Below are 23,460 nucleotides of genomic sequence, written 5' to 3'. Positions count from 1 at the left end.
AGGATCCCCTTGATCGTGGGTTCTTACTGGTGGCTGCTGCTGTTCCTGTTCCTGTCTTGGGGGGGCAGAGCATGGCACCACCAGTCGATCTCTCTCTCAGCCTCCCTGATGCTCTTTAACCTTTCTACCTCCTCCCATAGCTCTGCCACCATACAGAGCAAATCATCCACCTGGTAGCACCTCACACAGCTGTCCACACGGCTGCCATGGGCGAACAGTGAGAGGCCCAGGCACTCCCTGCAGCCCCAGACCTGGGTGGCCGCATGTTTTTGTGGGAGCTCCATCTGGGTAGCCACATCCACTCTGGCGAGCATAGGGGGCATCGCTTTCTGACGAGTGAAGACCATAGCTGAGTTTCTTCTGAAAGGATGGGGACTACCAAATGAACTCACTTTCCACAGTTCCTCTTGAGCTAGTAGGGTGCCTTCGCCTTCCCTACACGCCCTGCCTGCACGAACTGCCGCGCAAGCTGACGCGCCACACCCTTCCGACGCACCACGCCCTGTTTGCCTGTCCTGGTCGCTCGCGTTCCCTGGGAGATGCTCTTGTACCAGAAGGGAATTGCCGCCGTCACTCTTGTCCCCGCCCATGCTGAGTCAGAGCCGGGCCCTCGTCAGGAGCTCCCGCCTTCCTGCTCAGGGGCCGGGGCATGGCTGTGGTAGGCCTTTCTCTCCGTGCCCCCCTTTTTTTTTTTCTTTTTCCTCCCTTCCCTGCGCGGTTTTGCCGCGGTTTAGCCGATCCAGCAATGGTTCCCCAACGCGGTCCTCTGTCTCAGAGCCGCGTATCTCACGACGTATATTCTTCATGTAACTCTGAGTTAATTTTATGTGAGAGATTTCTCAGTGGTTGTTTTCTTACCTGAGTCATGAACAGTAGTGATGTGCTCCTTATCCTCTTGTTAGACTCTTTTATCTCCTTTTTATCCTGTGTATTTTTTATCATAGCTTTCACCTTGACATATTTCTTAGAGGAATATTTTGGATGGAATTTTCATTTCATTCAGATATTTTGATGTTTTTGTCCTAAGTTAAAATAAAACCATATACAGGTACATGTATATACACTTATGCACATATGTTTATGTATATAATATGTTTTAAAATGTTCTTTGCCCACTTCTTAAAGATGTACAAAAGTTTTGGCATGACAGTTTGCAAGAAAAAACAAACTTTAAAAAAGTGTACTAAATATGAACATCCAAAAACTTTCCAGAAACTGGAAATGGGTTTAAACTGGAAATTCACAACTTTTGGACAGCAAGAGTGCTCCATGGTGTGGAATATCAGTATTGCAGCACTCCTGGCTCACTCAAGACTGTTCAGAAATAGGGAAAAAATAAATAAATAACTTTTTAACTTCCTCCTATTCAGGCATCTGGCAGCCTTCTCAAACTTTTCTACATAGCTATCCCTTATAAGATATTTCCCAGTTCTGCCAGCTTGACATTATGATATCACTTGATAATAAAAGTGGCAAGTCGTTTCTTTTTCCAGTCTCTCAGGGCATTCTCAGTTAACTGTTCCTCTCTTTTGATGCTTAATTTAAATATATGTTCCTGTATTCAGCTTGTTTTAAGTTCCTCAAAATTCAGTGGTAGCTATTCATAGATCGTATTATTTGACAAAGGTTATTTTGTAAGCACCTTTTCAGACTCTTGAAAACTTTCAGCTGCTTCTAAGACTATGATGCAACCACCTCTGAGTTTGGAAGTGGGACAATGAGCTTGAACAACACCTCCCATTAGCACACCCTGTTGGATATAAGGAGCACTTTTCATTGTATGGACTCCATCTAAAATAAAGGAATATCAAATCCAGAGACAAAGACTGGTGAGGCCATAATTCAAGATATATGTAACCAATAGCACCCTCGTTTGTCCAAATCTGTTTAGGTAAACTGATCTCGGTGGGAAATACATTACCTTTTACCACCTTTTGAAGTTTGATTTGTGGGACTATGGGGGGAGAAAGCAAAAGAGTTACTGCTAAGTAGCAGCAGAAGTAGCATCCCTTGTCATAAGTTGCACCCTTTAATTCTGTACTAACCCCACATGTGTGTTCAAGTGAATGAATGTGTATTTTGACCCAGTTCAACTCTTGTTGAATCTAGTGAAGACGTGCCCATTGGCTTCTATAATTCTTACCTAGTGTTATCATTAATTCTTCCTTTGTTCTGAGCTAGTCTTATATCAAAAAATGTGGGACATGTCCATGCAGTTTCCGGAGCTTTTGACACCATCAGTTATTAAGAAGTAGAAGACCTCAGAAAGAAGTAGTATAAAAAATAACCTTTACATAGTGCATAACTTTGAGTTGAAACTGGTTATTGCAGCTGGTAGCAGTGTTTTTCAATTTGACTTTCACAGATGAGCATAAAGCGGAAAAGAAAAGAATCTATTTATGGTATTCACAGTGCCGAAAAAAGGCTATCGATCAATAAGCAGACTGCAATGCCTATTACTTCAAGCTTTGCAGACTTAAAAATATCTTTCTGGTTACCAGTGACACATAAGAAATGAACTAGATATCTCACAAAATATGATAAATAAATTTGTTGATGTTCAAAGGAAGAGTGGCTTGGCATGAGCAAGATATATGTCTAGTCTATAGTTTAGTTCCTGGCATTCGATCATCAAGAGATCAGCTTTACAAAAGTACCTAATAGGCTGATAATTAATTATAGCTGCCTATGTGACTTCTGCTTTGTGACTGCCCTGCGGGCAAATGCTCCCCATCCTACACAGCCGCTGTGTAGTATTGCACATGTTCATTTCTGGACGGGGTGAGAACACGGTCTTCTCACTCAGGAGGACTGTTTGGCTCATTGCAAAAATCATTACAGTACAGGCTGTATTTGATGACCTACATATCAAGCCCAGATCTGAAATCCAGCAAAGCTAGTGCAGATCTCTGATTTGTCTCAATATTCTCTGAATCACACCGAATATAGTTCACACACATGCACTCACAAGGAAAAGGAAGCCAAAAATAAACAATGTCTCAGTTTCTCATCATTGTCTTTAAGTACCCATTTCTAATTTGCAAAAAAAATGTTGCTTTATATGCTGTTCATTAGCTCCTGTTGAAGAATTAGCTGTTATTGCTAGCCTTCATATTAGGAAAATAGAAGGTGTTGCTTTCCTTAGTGCCTTTAAACATCACACAGAGTTATATCAGAGCTCACAAATTCGTTGAAATTCATGTCCTAACATATGGCCCTTCTAATAAACCTGTTCAAACGGATATAGGAGGGAAGAGTGGCATGTGTTTGTGTTGGACAGAGAATTTTATATTTGCAATAATTGCTTGTAAAAATCAATCTTGTTTATAAAAATAAATTTTCTGTTGATTATTACGTTTTTGAAGATTGTAATAACAATTCAGTTGCAAGGTGCTATATTATATAACACAAACCTTTGAAAGCTGTTTCTTGTACTTGTTTAAAAGAAAAAAATAAAACAATTAATTGAAGCTTCAGGCACACCCTATCTAAAAAAGAACTCAAGCTCAGTCCAGGGAGCTCACCCAAAATGGAGAGGCTCCGTAGAATTCAGAGGGGCAACTGCATGAGAAACAGACTCTATGGACACTTTTGTTCCAGGGGAAATCGCTTGGATGTGGTTATCTAGATGAGCTCAATTCCTCATCTATGGCACAATCTGTGTGCATCCTGAGCAAGCCCAGTTCTTCAGACAAGTTCAGGCAGGCTGTTCTCATGGTTTTCATGAGAGCCATGGTCTCTGTCTACCTTATGCAGGCTCACTCACCTGCATAAATGCCAGGCTTAAGCTCCAAAATGTCTCCAGTCTTGCTTGTGCCATTAAAAATGTAAATTTAATGTTGTTTCTAGGACTTCAGAATAGGAGACTGTAACAGCAATACAAAGCTCATTGCACAGTCTAGCCTATGTTGCAGAAAAAATGCAAACAAACTGAAAGGCAGAAAAAAGGCTTTATTTCAGGGATCACTGAACTGTTCAAGTGACCTAGAAGCATTTTTTATTTTTTCTAAACTTGGTACTGGTTGTACTTTACGTGACAACCAGTCTTGCCTCACAGAGAGTTGGATTTCATAAAGTTCCTGCTTCTGAAATTGATCTGCTGCATGTGCCTTGTTGGAGCTCTGCTGAAATGTCACTTGCATATTCCATTTCTCTTTCCATTATGGAAGTCACAGAAGTTAGTTGTACTAGTCTGCTATAGCTAGCTTTCCTTTTTCCCCCTACATTTCCAGAGTACAAAAAAAAGAAAATTTTGCAACTAAAATAAATGCTGCAAAACAGTATGCTACAGTGCTAGTAAGTAGTAAGTACTCAAGAATACCTCAGTAGAGAGGAGGTAACATATAGGATGAGACATCCTGAATTAGTAGAATACATTGCCCTATTTGATGAACTTACTATGGTCAGCTGAAGAACAATTTGAAGTCACTGACTGACTCTAGGCAATAAAAAAAAGAAGGGAAAAAAATGTCTTAATGGGGATTTAACATCTTTTTTCTGCATATTAATTGGAGACTGATGTTAATAACAACATAGGCTGCATTTCTCAGTAGGAGCTCTTTGATATTTTTCACTTCTGGAAAGCAGCAGGCTACAGTTGGTGTGTGCAGTTTCACAGACCTTTGGATGGTAATGTGGCAGCAAAATCACTAATATGACTCATTTGGTATTATATTAACCAGAGCACAAGGAAAAAAAAAAGAATAACAAAACAAACAAGTTGATCTAGATGGAGATTTTTAGGATTATCCCAGCAAAATTCTTAATACAATCATGTTAAGGCACCAATGTCATCCATTTTAAGTAGAGCACACACAATCTTGAAGTGGATAATATCATTCTGAGGCTTCGATGTGGAAATTTAAAGGAAGTGGGTAATATTGTTCTGCCAAGGCTGCAATGTGGTACAACTGAGATGATTCAGCTCTCACTTCAGCACACCAGTGCCTGAGTGTCACTCTCAGGTTCTCTTAATATCATTCTGTTCTTATAAATAAGACTTTGGTCTTTGAATTTTATGAGTCCTGGGTGGATTCTCAGCTGCCGTGGAATTAGCTCTGCTTACTGGGTTCAGTGGAAACACTGCACTGCAGCTGCTGAGGGTCTGGTCCCAAGTATATTGTAAAAAAAGCTTAATGTCAGCTTGATTTCAAACTGTCACTTCAAACCTTTAAAACCTGACATTATTTCTAGCCATTTGTTACTAGTCACACAACATGACTGACATGAGGAGTTGAGATGAAAGGGTGAGGAGTGAAAGATTGGTACTGGACATCTTTCTGGGAATGCTGATTTATGAAAATATATTAAAATAACAGATTTATCTTAATTGTTCTTTCTTTTTTCACTGCAGAGTTTAAATAATGATCTTTGTACAGTGCATCAAGTACGTGCTTTAGAATTACCAAGTGTGTGCAGGATACCAAAGGTGAGACTATTGGTCAAGCAAACCACCCAGAAATGGTTCCACACTGTCTCTGCCTCAGGAGATATTTGCTCTAGGTGAAACTCAGGCGTTATGCAAAAAAACAACATGCAAGTCTTCTCAAGACTTCCAGACATTCACAAGACTGTGCAAAAAGGATCAATGACATGAGGATCAAAGCTGGGCATGCTCAGCTCCTCTGGACCTGAGGAAGCCATCCGGCACGGCTACATCTGGAAATGAGTACCAGTGGAGGTTGTCAGGACATTAAGTGGAAGGAGTGGGCAGGGTGTTTAAAATAAACAAAAGGAGATTGTTTTTTCACACTGTATGTAGTAACACAGTAAAACGACCTGCTGCTGGCTGTTGTGCAGGTTGGATGCTTGTATGGGTTGTATGTGTTAAAAACACAGCCAGGCAGGTTTATGGAAGAAAGATCCACTGAGGGCCATGAAAGTATACAAGCCATAACTCAAAGGAGGCTGCAAGCTTATTCTGCACAATTACAACCACACGGCTTCCCCCTCTCTCATGCTGTCCTTAGGCACTCAGCACGGGCATGGCCAGAGAGAAGATAGTTGGCTAGACAGTGCTTTGGTCTGTCAGAGTTCTGACATTTTTATGGCAGTGAAGTACGTCTAAAAATGTTCTTGTACTGATACAGGTACAGATGTGTCTCACTGTCTCCCAATTTCTAATTGTCATTTAGGACTTCGACATCTGAACTTTTGCTCCATTCTAGTTTACTTGAGTCCCACTGATGAGTTTTTATAGCCCATCAAGCACTATAGGTGCTACTAAAAAATATCTGTTTCAAAATGTTTATGTCTCATGTAAAAACAGTTATAAAACAAAAAAAATCATAGGAGAAACAGACATTTGTTATAAGACGGAGTTCATTACATCCACAACTATCTCAAATGCATTCTTGCAATTGAGGCTTCATTAGTTTTTCAGCCTGGACCTTTCTGAGGCCACACAAATTTCTTGAGTGTGAACCAGAAAATACAGATTAAAAGATTATGATTAATACCTACTTGTATAAACCTCTCAGCATCATAGGATAGAGGAGAACCACCACGAAAAAAAGTAATAAGAAAGGTTCGTTTGCTAAGCTGTCAGGCTGACACTTTAGCTACCTTAATAGAATAGGTTTGGGGTTTAGTTTGCAATGATGAAGAAACCTCTAAGTAAATGCTGATGTTTCATCATTGAAAATAACTGAAAATGTTATCACAATGTTTTGAAATGCTTTCCAACCTCAATGGGAAATTAATGTATTTACAGCACTCTGAAATTACATTTTAAGCACAAAAGCTGCAACTTAAACTAAATTCCGAAGGTAGTGAAGGGCAATTTTGTCCAGTTGGAAAATGCTATTAGAGGAAAGTGAGTGATTTTCAGTGACCTTAAAGACAAGCATGTATTTCGTATTCTTAAAGACAGAAGTAAAGTTTTTGCAATAAAATTGCAAATAAAATATTAACTTCATAATGTAGTTCCTTTAGGTTAAACTTGATTAGCTATAGATACTGGAGCATAATAAGTCTCATCAGAGGTGTGAAAGAATACATACATAAGGAGTGAAAAGTCTGTGAGTCCACCTGCAGTTTATGTGCTATGTTATAAATCCATTTGACTGACAATGTTAGTGCTATGTAGGCATATACAGATGAGAATTTAGCTATACGGAACTAAAGATTTAAGATAAAAAGTCTTGCCTGATAATAAAATTAAGTATTTACTAAAGAGATGCAGGTCCATAACTTTCCAAAAACTGGAATACAGTTTAGATAAAGAAACACAACTATCTTTGGTAGAAGTTCTCTGAACAAAAGTCTGCCAGAAACTATTTAAGAATATTTAATAAAAAACTCAGCTTCCAGTCACATCAGAACCATTACAGGAGTATTGATGTTACTGAATATAATCTGTGTAAATTCAGATGCACAACTGTACAACTAAATATAAAACTTTAATACATTTGAATAAATTAGAAGAATAATAAAAACTTTTTTTTCTAAGCTTTCATAACTTTTAGTTTAGAAGTTTAGAAAAATTATATTTGGACTATTCCTAGTCAGCATAATGCAGTATTAATTAAACAAAGTTACCTAACAGATTGTGTGGTTTAAAGTATATTTAATGCTTTACATGGCATTAAATCACATAAAAATGATGACCATATATTTCACAGTTATACTATAACGTGCACTCAGATGGATGTCATTTTGGTGGCTGTCCATTTCTGAAGCTTTTGTTAGGTGTCTGTCTGTGTTTCCAAAGACCAAAAAGAACATTTAAAAATGTGGTCATATGTGACCTGCCAAGGATCACACCGTCAGACCTGTGGAAGTGGGGCAGGACCCAGGAACCAAACCCCTTGAAAAGCCATAGATCTTTCTTTACTTTCATTCAATAAAAGAAAATTGGATTAAGACTTCTACTGCATTGCAAAGATGTTCAAAAAACAGTGTAGCTTTTAAAGCTTTTTTTAAAAATTTTATTTATTTTATAACAGCCTCTGGAATTTATTATTTTTTAATTTAATTAAATAATCTAAATTCTACGTTGTGATTCTCATACCTTTCTGGCAAGAAGAAGTAGTATAGGAAGGAACTGCTTAATTTAATTAGAATACCACATCCTCTTGTTTTTTTGCTTCAACTAATACATTTAATTGCTCTATGTCAGCTAGAAAAAAGTGTGGGGCATCTTTTAAATAATTCCTTAAACTTGTCTTTTCATTTGCATAACAGTGAAGCAATCAAATTGGTGGTGTGGGTATCATGTCTGCACACATCTAGTCAGAAAATCAGGGTACTCTTTTTATTCTTAATGTCTGAATACAGCTAAAGTGCCCTTAAATTTGAAATGCATATGTGCCATACTGGTATATTCCCTTACAGCTTTTTTTTTCATCCTTATATATTATTTTTTTTTGTTCACTCAGTAAAACACCATCTTGCTACCTGAGCTGATGAAGGCCTCACACAGAGATGACTAGCATCCAAAAATTGTCAGGCCAGACCAAGGAGAGCACAGGAGTGTTCAGTAACCAGGAAGGTTTTTCCATGGCTGATTTTCTCATCTGCTACAAGAGCAACTTCACAACTGCAGAAAGGAGTAAAGTCTCTCTACCAGAATGGTAGAGAATGGTGTTGGCAGAAAACTATATATTTTACTTGGTAGTATCCATAAAAGCTTCTGGCAACATTACTTCAATTATGGCTAATAAACAGTTGTTGCCGTGGCAGTGCTTAAGCTCTGCTGCTTGCTTTACAGTGCTGCAGAGACAGGGTTCTTTTTCCTTCTCCTTGCTCTTTTGTAGTCTGGTTAAATGATGGATGACTGGGATCAAAACTGTTCATAATTTTAGAAATTCTGAGTAGAGGGACCCTAGAAATAGACTGAAAGGCCAGAGGCAGCTTTTACTCTGGATTCATTTTCTCTTCAAAGACTTCAGCAATAATACCCAGCACTTTCCTTCAATGTAATTCCCTCTACAGATAGCAAAACAGTTTCCAAAAGGACTTAGTGTCACTTTTCCCACTTCACACATGTGTAGCCTAACTGTATCAGACTTGAAAGTGAAAGAACAAGATGGATGATTTGCAGCCATATCTGCAATAATGGTTGTGAAGACTATCCCATGTAACGTAGCTGTTTATTTCTCACTGCCCATCCATGGGCCTGACTTACAACACATGGATCCATAAATGTATGCAAGTTGAACAGTTCAAATCTGGTGTCTGAAAGATGGTAGCATATTTTTTTATGTTTCATTTTCTTCCTCCTGACCTGCAGCTGGAATAGGTATGTTATTTCAAAATCTATGGCAGCCTTGTAACAGGTTCATCTCCAGGTGCTTCATCAAAAGCCTCTCCATTGTTATTGATGTTGAGCTCACAGACTTTAAGGAGGATTTCAGGATTTCCTTAATCACATCTAGCTGCTCTTTTGCCACAGGCAAGCTGCCTTTAACAACATGGTTAGGGATCGTGGAGTTTTCTTTCTAGTCTCTAGAACCAGACCAGCACAGACAGACCTTGCCAGGAGAGATTTCTTGTTAGTGCTCAGCATTGCTTGGCATTTGTTATGCCATTATGCTAGTGGATATGGTGTCTCCAGCACTTAAACAGAGTTGTTACCAGCTCCACCATATGGTGGTCTTCATGGTCCAAAGCCCAAGGCTTGAAGACATGAATGAGAATTGGGATCCCAGGAGACAGTGGCACAGCAAAACTCAGTGAAGATCTGGTTTCTCATTTACTCCAGACCTGACTTTTGCAGACAGCCACGGGAAAAATACAGAAGGAGATTTCATCATTAATTAGACCTTAATTAGCCACTTTGATACTAGTTCTGTCAATGGCAAGGCCTGGAAGGCTAATAGGCTGACTGGGAACAGGTTGAAAACAATTTCCCACCTCTGGCCACTGAAAGAAAGACCACAGCCTTTGCATGCTTCAATAGAGACATTTTGGAGCTCTTTTACTGAATGCACAGTAATTTCCCAACCATCAGCAGAAGCAAAGCCAAGGAAGCTCACAGGTGATGATTTCAGTCTGGATCTCAATTTCCTGAGGCAGATATCACTCTGATAAGGGACTACACACTTTTTTGCTTCAGTCTTCTGAGGCCAAGGCCATCATTGCTGTGAACAGAAAAAGTGGAAGTCAACAGCCTCAGGGACTCCATTTCTAACATTTAATTCCTCAGCCACAGATCCACTTCTTATTACTTGACTTTCCATGCCAACATGAAAGAGGAGGATGAAGCTGCAGAGTTAACTGGACAGTTCAGCTTGCAGAGGATCAGACCTGCTTGGCTGACAGCGGTGTCAAATTTGTCAGTCCAGTAGTTAAAGTTAAAGTACAGTAGTGCTGTTACTGACATTTTTCCTAAATTTGCTTATCTGTGAATGTCATGTGATTGGCTCTGCAATTAAGCCACAACTATCCTCAGACATCACTTTGCCTAAGAGGGGAACACTTAGGGAAAGATGCATAATACAGTACTAATCATAGCTACAAGAAAGATACGCAAGGGTTTTCATAAAGGGCATGGTTGCTTTTTTGTTCTTGAAGCAGTTTTCCTTTTTTCTCAGACTTGAAAGAAAGGCAAGAAACAGTAATTCTCTCCTGGACTTCAGGATTTCGGTGGATGTTCTGCCGCTCCCAGAGGCTGTATCTGCTTGGAGCTGTTTCAGAGATTTGCTAACTTCCTGATGCCAGGAAAAAAGGCATTAGTTTTCTGTTCTGTCTCACAGATGACACATCTCAGACACTGGCTGAACATGTCTAAAAAAACAAAACAGGAAAAGAAACGTTGTCTTACTCCTACAAACCTGCCTCCTTCATGGCAGAGGTGTGCTCCCATCAAACCAAGGAGGGAGAGGAGGCTGGTCCCACAGACAATGTACAGGTGTGATGCTGTGATAACAAAGGTACAGATCTCATTAGCCCTATCTTTGCATCCAACACTACATATGTCCTGAAAGAGTAACTGAGGTGGTCCACACAAGACTTGTTTTGCTTTAAGATTATTAATTGCCTTTTTTTGCTAGATCCCTAGGAAGGTAAATATGACTGCTAAAGTGAATGTGCTTGAGTTCCTGATTTGAATCCATTGGTGGCTGTGCTAAAATGGCTGGTTTCAAATTCTTATGAGGCAATCGAGTTATCTTCAATATCTGACCAATGCTACTCTGTGCTATTACTGTCAATATGTGCTGCTAAGAGGTCATCTGTCATTATCTGTCTGCTCTTTGGGGTACACAGGCAGTCTGTGGCAGCCTATCAGAGCTTAATGAGCCAGCCAATACTTGAGTTATTTTGTCTGCTTCTTTTACAGACACGAGAGGACATGCTGTTTCTAAATTAGACTCATTCATTTACTACGAAACACTGCTGGACCAAGACCTCTGCTTCATCCTGTGCTGGCATTTATATTACCAGCTGAATAGTTGAGCAGGTATGAGCACACAGGGAAGGAATCATGCCAGTCATAAAACAGCAAACTCAGAGGGACCAATTAACTCCTAAAAATTGTGGGGTACTTTTGGATTTCTTCTTCAAACACTGTGGGTCAAAACACTTCTAATTTTAACAGCTGTAAACAATTTTCAACTCTGAAATGCAAAGAGTGGAAATGTAAAAAGGATCAGCAATATCAGTTTGTATATTCGTGCTGCTTAGAAGAAACTATTTTCTGTCTGAGAAAAGTCCAGAGAAGCCTATAGCTGCAGGGGCTGACAGGCTGGTAAAAAAATGAGAGATCAAGACTAAAAGAAGCTGTTGGTGAATTTGAAAATACTCTTTTTGAGAAGGCATAATCAAGTACAGGGCCAACACAGGGCCAACAAGGAGACAAATCACAATGGCTGTTACACAGTATTGAGCTGAAATGTGAACTCCTGAGATGCTTTGCAATGACCAAAGTTCAGCAAGGTTCATTCATGGCTGTGAGCTAGATGAAGGAATACACAGTACCAGTTGCAAGTCCTACTGAGGTTGAGTGTAGACAGGTCACGGAAACCACCAGCTGCTTTGAAACTATAGAGTGAATCCTAATTAGGGAGGCAAATTCTAGGCACCTCTTCTTTCCAAGTTGAAGCTCATATATGCAGAAAATAATCTGTGGATTAGGACAGTTTCCAGATTGGCATATGGTTGAAAGAACTGATACTGATTTATCAAGATATAGTGTATTACACAGCATTTTTCAAGCTCCATATCAACCCTTTTTTTCCTTCTGATTTTAACTCCATACCATACCTAGCCTTCCAAAGTTCCCTATCCAGTGAGGAACTGAAATAGAGAAGCACCTGCTTTTGAAGTGAGGTACTGGGTTGTCACTGTATTTCTGTCAGGTGTGATACAAGTAGCAGTCACAGGGTTTCTATAAGCTGTTTTCTCTGAGCACTCTGAAAAACATGATGTGATAAACAAAAAGGAATTGGTGTTTTTTGGATAGAGCTTCACAGCTGTACCTCCATTTCTTCGTGTTAAAACTTGTACAATTTCATTCTCTGCTTTGCAATGAAGAAACTCCCTATAAAGGCTTTCCACTCTTCACAGGAACCAAGCTGTGCATGGCCCAGTAATGCTGAACTGATTCTGCTGCACCAGAGCCTCTCATGATAGAGAATGAGGTACTCATGTGGAAAATAGGCTTTGGCAAAATTGCGAATTAACAAATCTAAATTCTTTTCTTTATCTCAATAATGCACTGCTGCCAGAATCCCACTTACTAAATGGGACTATTTTTGGACTATTTTCTCAGGCACACTTAGCAGCATGAGCAAATCTGTGCTATTTGTAATAACATCTCATAATCAAACTTACTACATGTTTGGATGACATCAGCACAGTTCTGGTCTTCTGGATGATAGTTACAAGTCTTAGGAGGTCCTTTGGGGGTGTCTGAATTTCTGATTTTGTTTTTATTTCTAACTAAAAAAAAAGCAGCCTAAACAAACAATTTATTTTTTTAAATGCATCTATCACGGAGAATTTGTTGTAAGTTAACCAGGAGAAGACTGGTGGAATAAGTCTGGCTGTGATGAGTAGGGTATTCAGTGGGAAAAAAGAATAAGGAAATTCTGTTATAACTGTAATGTCATTGTTCCATGTGCATTGAATTTATAGCGATATGAGCATTTTCCAGGCCACAAGGACAATTGCCAAACAAAATAATAAAGAAACAGAGATGCCACCAGGATTTAGAAAGTATCCACTTGCACTCCTCCAAACTACTTACACTTGCTCCTAAACATGTATGCACATTATGACCCTGTACACTGAATCTTAGCATGGATATAAATCTTGACACCTCTGGCTAGGAGATATTTTGCCCTCACTTTCTTCGTTACCCTTTAAGAACAAGAAGGGTCTGCTAGACCTTTGAGATGTTCAGCCTTGCTCAAGAAATAAGGAGCAATTATTCCCAGGAGAAACTTCTGATATTCCATCATCTGCAGTCTTGTCACAGCCGCCATTGGTCAGGGACCACATCAGTCACTCTGGCTCCTCTGTAAAGACTGGAGGAATACCCAGGGTAGCATGGGGCATGTATAAAACAGCTCTTGTTGCTGTGCTTCAAAAGATGACATAACAGTCTTACAAATGGTGCAGACCATCAGAGAGCGGGCTGTGAGCAGCCACATGGAGAAAATGAAGCAATTATAGAGCTAATAAAGGCAAACCCATTTAGGCACTAAGTTCTCATTATTCTAGTCTTATTCTCTCAGAAGGTTGATTAATGTCTCTTTGATCAAAGAACATGGAAGTAATATAGGAACATAGATCCTGCCAAGATGCCTATGAGCAAATGTGCAGATGAGCAAATCACTAATAATTTCAGAAACTGACAGTTGTGGATGATTACATAGGCACATCCTGCAGAATCATAATGCATAATCTCTGGCTACATCAGACAGATTGGGTGGCCAAGCCACACGAGCTAGAGGAGGCTTTATAGCAAATATGACATTCAGCTGTGGCCCTATGCAAGAATGACTTTAATGTTTTTGCATCATAACTGGAAGTAATTGCATGGTGCATTTATAGACACTTCTTTCTCTGGTTTTGCAAAGAAGATGGTTTGAGTTACAGAAGTGTTAGGTATCAAATTTTGAGAGCTCAGATTTAAATAATGGGCATACATCCAATTGTATGCCCTGGATGTTTTTTCATAATCATCTTCAAAATAGTTCAAGAAATTGTCCAGAATCACTATTTAGATTATTGAATTTTTCCCTTATAGTTGTAGAATAAATAGAAGACAGGGGAGAAACCTAACCCTAGCCCTAAACACTAGCATAACTATAAAGATAACCCTTGCCCTAAATCCTAACCTGAACCTTGCCAGTAATCATAACCATAACCCTAAACCCCAGCCCTAATCCTAACCTTGACTGAAAACTGTAACCCCAACCCAAATGATAAAACCTAGACTTAAACCCCTAAACCTAACCTTACATCTAAACTCTAAATCTTTAACCTAACCCTAATCCTAGCCCTAAACATAATCCTTACCCTTATTCTAAACCTTATCCATAAACCCTAAGGTCATCCTAAGCCTGACCTTAACCCTAAAACTTAGCCCTAACCCTAAATCTAAACAGTTACCCTAAGCATGAAAATTAAACCTTAATCCTAACCTTAAGTTCCAGCGCTAACCCTCTTCACCTCTCTGTATAAAACTTTCTTGTTTACAAAGGAGTATCAGATTTCTTTTTTCACTAGTTCAGTTACAGCAGCTCCTCCTGTTTAATGGAAGAATTTTTGTCCTGAACACTGTAAACTATGCAAGATACTACAACTTACTGATAATTAATGTTGCCTTCAAAGACCAGATTTTCTAATATTTTGACTGTGCAGCTTCCCACAAAGAATGTTGCAGGTGCTGAATAATAAGCTGGAGGAGGTGAGTCCACACTGAATATATTTTACCAAAGTGTCAGGTACAACATGAGGATACTAAGCAGACTTCATGATTTTCACACAAGCACGCAAGTTGTTTTACAGCAGAGATAACATTAAATTATATCATTTTATTTACAAAGCTAGAAAATATTTTTTTTAAGTCAGTGCAATATCTTGAGCTAAAACCAAGTTTTAAGTGTCTTTCATAGAGCAATAAATCTGCCTGCTGAAAAAAGCAATGGCTGAACCCCCAATCTTGTCACATACATGCATAACTTCATTCACTACAAGATTTCTGTTGTGGTTTCAGGGACTGTGGAAATGTAAAATGAGGTGTTTTCTGTGGAATGCTCTCAGGGGATGCCATGGTAAAATGCGATTAGCCCTACCACATCAAAGTTTTGAAACCTGCAGCTAACTAACAGGGCTAGCTTCCTTTAAGGCATGGCTATGCTCCACACAATGGTTAGGACAATCTTGTAAGACGCTTTTAGTGATGTACTCATGCTCTAGACTGAGCACAATCTTGTCCAAATAAAATTAAGGATGTGGTGTAGAGGTTGGAGATTACTGGGTAGGTTCTTTGGTCAGCAGCGAACATCAGCCTAGATGATCTCACTAGCAAATCCATCAGTATTTTTATGATGATCAGCTTAATTGATAAAACAGACTGTCAGAAAAGAACAGCACAGCCTATTCAGTACCTATCTGACAACCCAAAGCAAAGGATAAGGCCATTCCAGTCTCTCAAACACCTAAAATTTCTAAATTGTATTATTTTTTTTAACTATTGGGTGTGAACACAGTACAGGCATAAACATTGATGTAAATGGCATGAATATTTGTTGAAAAAGCTTAAGAAGTAGTTACACATAAGTAAAGAAAGAGCAAAGTGTAGCTGTTGCTTTTGCTCATTAACCAGTGAAAGAGACTGATGAACATGGAGCCCAGCATTTTCTCTTATTTCTCTTAAGGCTTATTATTTTCTGGACTGAAACCCTTATGGTTTTGTTGACTGAAAAGTAGATGTCTATTTTAGAAAGTAGTCACATGCATCATAAAAATTAAAACAAAGGCTTTCTTTACTGCTGCCCAGTTGCAATTTTTAAATGTTTCTTCAGTTCAGGAAGGCTGAATGTTAGCTATCCAGGTGATTTCTTCTGGACTGCTGTAGTACTTCAGGTTATGCGCTTGCTGAAGTAATTTGCTGGATCTAGGTTTAGGGAGTTACTTCACTGTCTTCTAAATTATCCATAATGTCCATGTTACTTTTCAGCTGTGTTCTTGACAAAGGAAACATCAGTATTTCCACTTACTGAGACACAGCAATTACTATGAAGAACTTTTGCAAAACCAGTAATAGGATCTGGACTCCTGATAGTCCAGAGTGGTTGAGATTGGAAGGGATCTCTGGAGGTCACCTGGTCCAACCCTCCTGGCTCAAGCAGGGACACCTAGAGCCAGTTGCCCAGGACCACATCCAGATGGCTTTTGAATATCTCCAAGGGGGAGACTCTACAACCTCTCTGAGCAACCTGTTCCAGTGCTTGGTCACCCTCACAGTGAAAAAGTGTTTCCTGATGTTGAGGGAACTTCCTGTGTTTCAGTTTTTGCCCGTTGCCCCTTGCCCTGTCACTGGGCACCACTGAAAAGAGTTAGGCTCCGTCTTCTTTGCACCGTCCCTTCAGTAATTCAGTCCCAGACTAACAAGGACTTCTTCCCAGGTCCCAAGCTGTTCCTGACAGAGCTGCTCTGTGGAGCTCCATGGAAGCAATGAAGCTGCAAATTGTGCCACATGTTGCTGCTCTGGAGAACATCTATTGTTAACTGATGTCCCAGCTATGTGAGAAAAATTGTGATTTCTAGTAAAATAATTAGGGGAAACATGCACAACCTGCCAGAATACTCAATTAGAGTAGATCCAAAATTGCCCTTCAAATTTACTCAAATGTTATAACTAATTGACAAATATACCTGAAAATCTTGATGGATAAAACATTATTTTAGCTATTCCTATATGCACGTAAAAGGAGAAAATCTTAACATTTGAATGCTCTCTACTTTTGTTTTGAGTAATTTCTTAAGCTGTAATGATTGTTGATGATGTTTGCTTAACTGTTGATAGGACAAGGGAAAGGCAAGTCAATTGGATTTTTTATTCTGTCCCTGTCTATTCTTGTGTTCCTGTGCAATAGTGTAAAATTTGTTCCACCTTTGGGTGTCTTGATTGGAAGGAATAATAGCACAATAATCTAACAATACTGACCTCACAATGTTTGCAGCTTCCCAGCTGTGTGCAAAAACTCTGGTGAGTAAAAGTCTTGAGGTGGTATAAACAAACTAGGACACACTGAACCATGGAATTTGCTTTTATAGTCAAACTCTGTATTCTCATAAAGTAAGTAAAAGAGTTATTATCACAGCATAAAGCATGAAAGCAACACTGGTTACATTCCTGGGTTTTTTGTAGCATGCAAGTTTTTAAATTCAAGTTAGGAGCATTTTGGATTTTTTTTCTAACCCTTTCCTTTAAAAAAATTTAAAAAATTGCCACAATATATTTCCTTGACAGCAGTGATGTCTATAATTTTCTTTCTTATTTGTTTTGTAACTCAATAATAAAAGTTACATTCACAACAGAATGAACAACAACAGAATGTGACTTAGGATTACTGAAAAAGGAGCAAGATTTTGTAAACTGAAGGACATTTAAAAAGCAGAAGAAAAATAGAATACACATGATAGAGGAGAACAAATCTATTTACAGCAAAATATACTAAGAATGCTTGAAACCTGAACAAAAACCCAGACAAAGGAAGTGATAGTGGGGATGGAAAAGTAGCTTGGAAGGGACCTCTGGCAGAAAATGAGTGGTCTGCCAGTGAGATGGAATCTGTAAGGACAACATTTTCTTTATTGTTCAGCTGTTGATCTTCTATTCTCACACTATGAGGGGTAGCTGTGATAGTGTTAGTATGCATTCTCTTCAAGCATTGACAGCTTCCTCTCTTATATGGTTATTCAGTCTTTTATGCTATCAGACAATGGCAGCACAGACGGATTCGAACAAGCACAAATTAAATGAGTATCAGGATACTCTTATATCCTCAAAACTTGCAAGCCATATGTAACCCAACAAATTGATGCAACAGGAGCAACAAATTGATGCAACAATAGAGGCAGAGCCTGTCTCACACCTTTTTTACAATAGTGTTGCCATAGTCACTTTCTAGCCCAAATGGAATCCAATACATAGGATTAGTAGCAAGGCTTGTTGAAGCCTTAGGCCACAAGCTGTGAACTTTCACCCATATTCACTGACCGTACACTGAACTTTTACTTGGCTACATGATGGAAGGACCCTGAAACTGGTGCAAACCAGAAAGATAAGGAAGCTTCAACCTTAGCAGAAGTTACAACCTTAGAGATAAGAGAAGAAACGTCCTGCCTAGAGACAATGAAAGGACCCAATGAAGAACGGGAAGACCCCAGACCCTAATATTACTATTGGTCTGAACTGTTGTGTGAGGGGTGGGGAATTTAAATTGTAAGGGTATAATTGCCCAGGGATTTCTTTCTTCTGGGTCCCTCTCTGGAGGCACCCAGCTCGAGCTGTTTTTCACTGCTGTACCAATCAATAAATTCATCTGGCATAGGTCATATCAGAGACTCTGCTTTGGGAAACCTAGGGTTGAGCCAGAGGGGAGAGAAAGCGCCCGAGAGTGAGCGTGTGTGTGAGTGAGGAGTGGAAAAGGGGCACTCGTCAGCTCCATGGAGCTGCCGCTGCGAAGGGACTCTGCTCCTAGCAGTTAAAGTCTTGGGTGGTGTGTGTGCAACTCCGTGAATGGTGTGTGAGTGCTAGGTCAGCGGCTTCTCCTGTAACAATAGGAAACTCTGTTTTCATTGTTCATCTTTGGAGTTTGGCTCTTTCTTGATTTAGAGGCATACCAAAGTCTTGCACTGAGTGCAGGATTATTGTGGGTTCTCAGTGGAGTAGATAGGCATACATTCATCTGCACAAATTTGGTTTAGACTCATAAGCAAACAAAAGCGACACACATGGTCCAAAATGAAGGTTCTGGGAAATAACTTAAGATTAAGAAAAAATATTTCCTCCTTTTAAATAATGCAGTGAAGGCAGCTAAAAAAAAAAAAAACAAACAAAAAAACATGGCCTGGCTGAAAAAAAATTGGTTTGTAGTTCCTTGTTTGATACATAAAAATATTCTGAAAGGCAAAATTGCTAGGAAGTGGGGCCACACTTTAAAAGACTGGCAATTTATAAAGGGAGAAATGGAATAGAGAAATGGAAGCCATGATTTTAAAGTATCATTTTAAATAATGTATTGCACGTAATTAAACATGTTGGATATGAATTTGTTTCATATACATGACCATAAAACTGGCAGTGTTCTATGTGCATTTTAAAATATCATAAGCATATTTTTATACCTTCTTTTTGTCTTGCATTCTTTAAATGATCTTTCTTTTTAAGCAAAAAGATGATGGCACACCCATTGGTTTTCTGAAGAAGTCTAGCATTGAGGGATATTTGCCTAAGAAGAATAATTAAAAATATTAATAAGTTTTACATTTTCCATGTTATGCTTTTTGGGACTCCTATAACATTGAGGATTATGTATGAGTCTAGACATCTCTCAGTGGAAAATAATATCCTGGAGCGGCAAATTCTTTAGACATTGCTGGTTTGCTTTTTGTTTTCTTCACATGAACAAGCTGTGCATCACTAAACTCCTCTAATTTAAGTCAAAATTAGGCAGTATGGCCTAAAACTGTACAATTAGTCCATTAGCATAAGAAGTGTGTGCAGGATTATATGGTATTTGAATATAGGACTCTGTATTGTGTTGAATTAATGCCGAGACTTGTTGACTTCAAGTTGTTGACTGTTGCTGACTGGTGCCAAGAACAAGAGACAGCTCACAGAGATGCACTGAGGCAAAGTGGTAGTATGTACCAATAGCCGGTTAAGCTGAGCGCTTACTAACATGGAAGATCCTTGCTTCTGTTAACATTATTTCATCCTCTTCAGTGAGTCTGAGAAGTAATTTGAAGTTGTTTCTTCAAAGGAAGTTACTTTATCCCAGAATGAATAAACACTGTACCTAATGGATTTTCAGCTCAGGCACTGTTTATTATTACGTTAATTGAAAGCCCCTTCTAGTCATTAAGTTAAATGTTCCATTTGTAATAAGAATATTCATTTAAAGAGAATAAATTTCACAGAAAAATGTATCTGGAAATAATGTTTTGTATGCAACAGCAAACAATTCTTTTCAGCAGCCAGTCTTTAAGCACTCTTCCAATTCCTCCAGCTCTTTTTTCCAGTCCTGGAGAAGAGTGACATCCATCAAGTGCTTATCTCTTTGAGTCAAGTGTCCATCAATGCTGAGGTTACAAGACTAATGCTGGACAGAATTATAGTTGGTATTAAATTCCTTTTCCCTTCCCTTCCCTTCCCTTCCCTTCCCTTCCCTTCCCTTCCCTTCCCTTCCCTTCCCTTCCCTTCCCTTCCCTTCCCTTCCCTTCCCTTCCCTTCCCTTCCCCTCTCCTCATTCCACATCTTGCTCCTTCCAAGCACTTTGCTGTATATCCAAGGGTATTTTGTGTACTGCAAGGTTCTTGAGGTAATGACAGTCTCACAGATCTTTGAACTTGAGCATTATATCCTTATAGCATTGGCAAAGTAACAGAATATCTTTGCTTCTAGATACTAGTTAGTTTTAATGGACGCAGTGTCTGTTAAGAGGGCAAAATAACAACAAAGATAAAGACTTTATGTCTAGAAAATGGTTCCCTAAGTGCTTTTGCACTTTTCCTTTTTGATTCTCAATATTTTATTTCTTATTCTTTTCTTCCCTTTCCTGGGTTAACACTTCCTCATACAGACTTTTAGCTTGATGGCAATGTACAATTTTATGAAATAATTAGAGGGGCTGAGCTGCTGTTGACAAATAGCTTAACAAATTTAATTGGAGGACTCTTTCAGATTAGAAGTATAAAAGAAGTTCAAATAAAATATACTTTACATCATCAAGGTATTCAACAAAGTTGCTTCAATTCACTGATTTGTTGTTGGCTTTAAAACACAGTTGGACCAGTAATCTATGAGTGTGACAGATCTAATCAGAGGAGACCAAATTAATAAATCTTTTTCTTTCCCACGAGCTTCACAGGACTAGGTGCTTGCCAGCTTGAGCAGAATTAGGTCTTCAGGTGTCTATTGTCTTCTTCCTAATATTGACTTTAATATTGATCCTTAACAAGGAACAGAGCTATGTTTTGTCCAAAGTGTTCTGCAGCTCAAAGAGAAAAAATATGAAGTCATATATTTCTCCCCAGCTGCTAGTTGTTTACTCTTAGAAGCAAGAAACTGAAAGGCTTCAGGATCAATGAAATCAGTGACAATATGAGCTGCTCTGTGCAGACTGTTCATCTGCAAATGGAATGGATGTGCTACGTAAAAGCCCCCAGGCTTTTGCTGATACGGTGAAGAAAATCAAAGAGTAAGACAAAAAATGAATTGTAGTGAGGAAAGAAATAAAATATTGAAGAACAGGGATCAATTCTTATGTTCTGTTTTTTGTTTCTTTTACTGCCAGTATATTTACACTGTCTAAATTGTGGTTTTGTATTTCTTTAGATGGTGATATTAATAAGGTTGTTCACAGAAAACCATTACTAAAAGAAATTTGTTGTGCAAAAGTAATAATTTAGCTGCTGATTACAGTTTTTTTCATGCAAGGCATTTATTTGGCTTATTCTAACACCAGGGTGTTATAATTTGCCTTGCTTGAAGTGGTGTTGTATATGATCAGGTGTCTCTACAAAGGCAGATTCTGTATTTGTTCCTGGGATTTTTTATGCTTCATGTTTAGGGATTTTTTGACAAATATTTCACAAAGCTGTCACTTGAAATCTACTAACAGATACAATATGAACCAACAGGTGTATAATAACTCACTAATGTATGCATGAGATTGCAAAGCAAAACTTTCCACCTTTAAGACAAATCTCAGGAAATGCCACAGATGCAAAATAGCTGCAGCAGGTGGCAAATTGCTACAGCATCACCACCCCAGGGTGCAGTGAAGATGAATGGATCCCTCTGTGTTTTTCCAGGAGTTCACACTTACGGAATCACCCAAGTAAGACATTTGTATTAAAAATCAAGGCTGTTAAAAGTATCTCTAAAACTCTTTGTGTGAGTTGCCTAACAGTTAATAATGATCTTTCTAATACTTTTATGCAACTATGACACATAGCTGTGCATACAGAAAGACATCTTTATTCTAGACTGGAGATACAGTGTTTGCTGCTGTTCAGTCCAGCAAGAAATGCATTGTTATGGATTCTTCCCAAAGGGGAGAAAGGCCCCTCCTGTCCCTCCAAACTGACTTTCTAAATAACAGAAGTCATAAGGTTTTATGGAGTAGTTCCTATGTCACAACACATAATTAGGCTGCAGAAGCCCAGATAGTCAAATTAGGTTTAATTTAGAAAAAATATTCAGCCATGTGGCATAGAGTTGCTGCTCCGAGACGACGCATCTGAATCATTGGTACGTTGTTCAAGTAGTGAATTATCTTTAGTGTTTACATTACATACTTCACATTTACTCCAAGGATGTCTAGCTTCAGTTTCTAACTGTCTGTTAGAAGGACTCTGAAAGGTCCTCTGGCAACTTTTCAGTTCCGTATTTGGTTATGGCTTGTGATCAACTCCTCAAGTATTTCAGTTTCAATATATCAAGATCTTGCAGACTTTTTCTAATCTTTTACCTATTCTTGCAGCTTTTAACTACTCCTGCATTTTAGCCATCTCTTCTTTCTATTGTTAGCCTTGGAATAGACACCTCCTATTAATTAGCATCCAGGATACAGGCAGAATTATTTTGCTATTCCTACTCAAAATTTTTGTGCTTGTGCCATGCACTCATGTTTTCCTTCTCATTACAAAGTCATATTTGGAGACTAAGTTCAAACTCATTGAGCACCAGGGAATCCCAGCTTTTTTCAGATCTACTGATTCTCCAGACAGATTCCTCCTTGCTCAAGGTATGACCCAAATTCCTGCATCCAGCGTATCATTTTTTTCTTATTGTTGTTCTCTTTGCTGTCCTTCCAAAGCAAAGTGGATCACTTCTTGCTCCCCCATTGTTCAACATCTCTTGAGTCTTGATATCACCTTTACTCTATAATTTCACATTTACCTCCCATGTTACATGAAGTGTTGCTAAGTGCCAGTTCCTGGAGGACCCTATTGAATATCTATCTACCTGTTCACCCATTTACATTTGCAGTACAGGTTCAGTATGTGAGCAGATCAATCTGCAAACCCTAGATGAAGTGTATCAAATTCTCAGAAAGAAAAAATTATGAACGTCCAACCACATTCAATGCTAAATGCCTGACAACTGATAAAGGCTGTCTGATTGATAATGAAGACTACCTGGCTACCAGTAAGGAATCAAACAGGGTTATACATTAAATGGCTAAATTCATTTTTTTTAAAAGTCTTAAGTCTCCTACCCCCATCCTCTCCCTACCCCCTTTCCAACAAGATGCATAGCTGAAGTCTCAT

The sequence above is a fragment of the Ciconia boyciana genome, chromosome 4 (genome assembly GCF_034638445.1).
Source record: "Ciconia boyciana chromosome 4, ASM3463844v1, whole genome shotgun sequence".
NCBI classification, from domain to species: Eukaryota; Metazoa; Chordata; class Aves; order Ciconiiformes; family Ciconiidae; genus Ciconia; species Ciconia boyciana.
Note: the sequence above shows the minus strand (reverse complement) of the source record.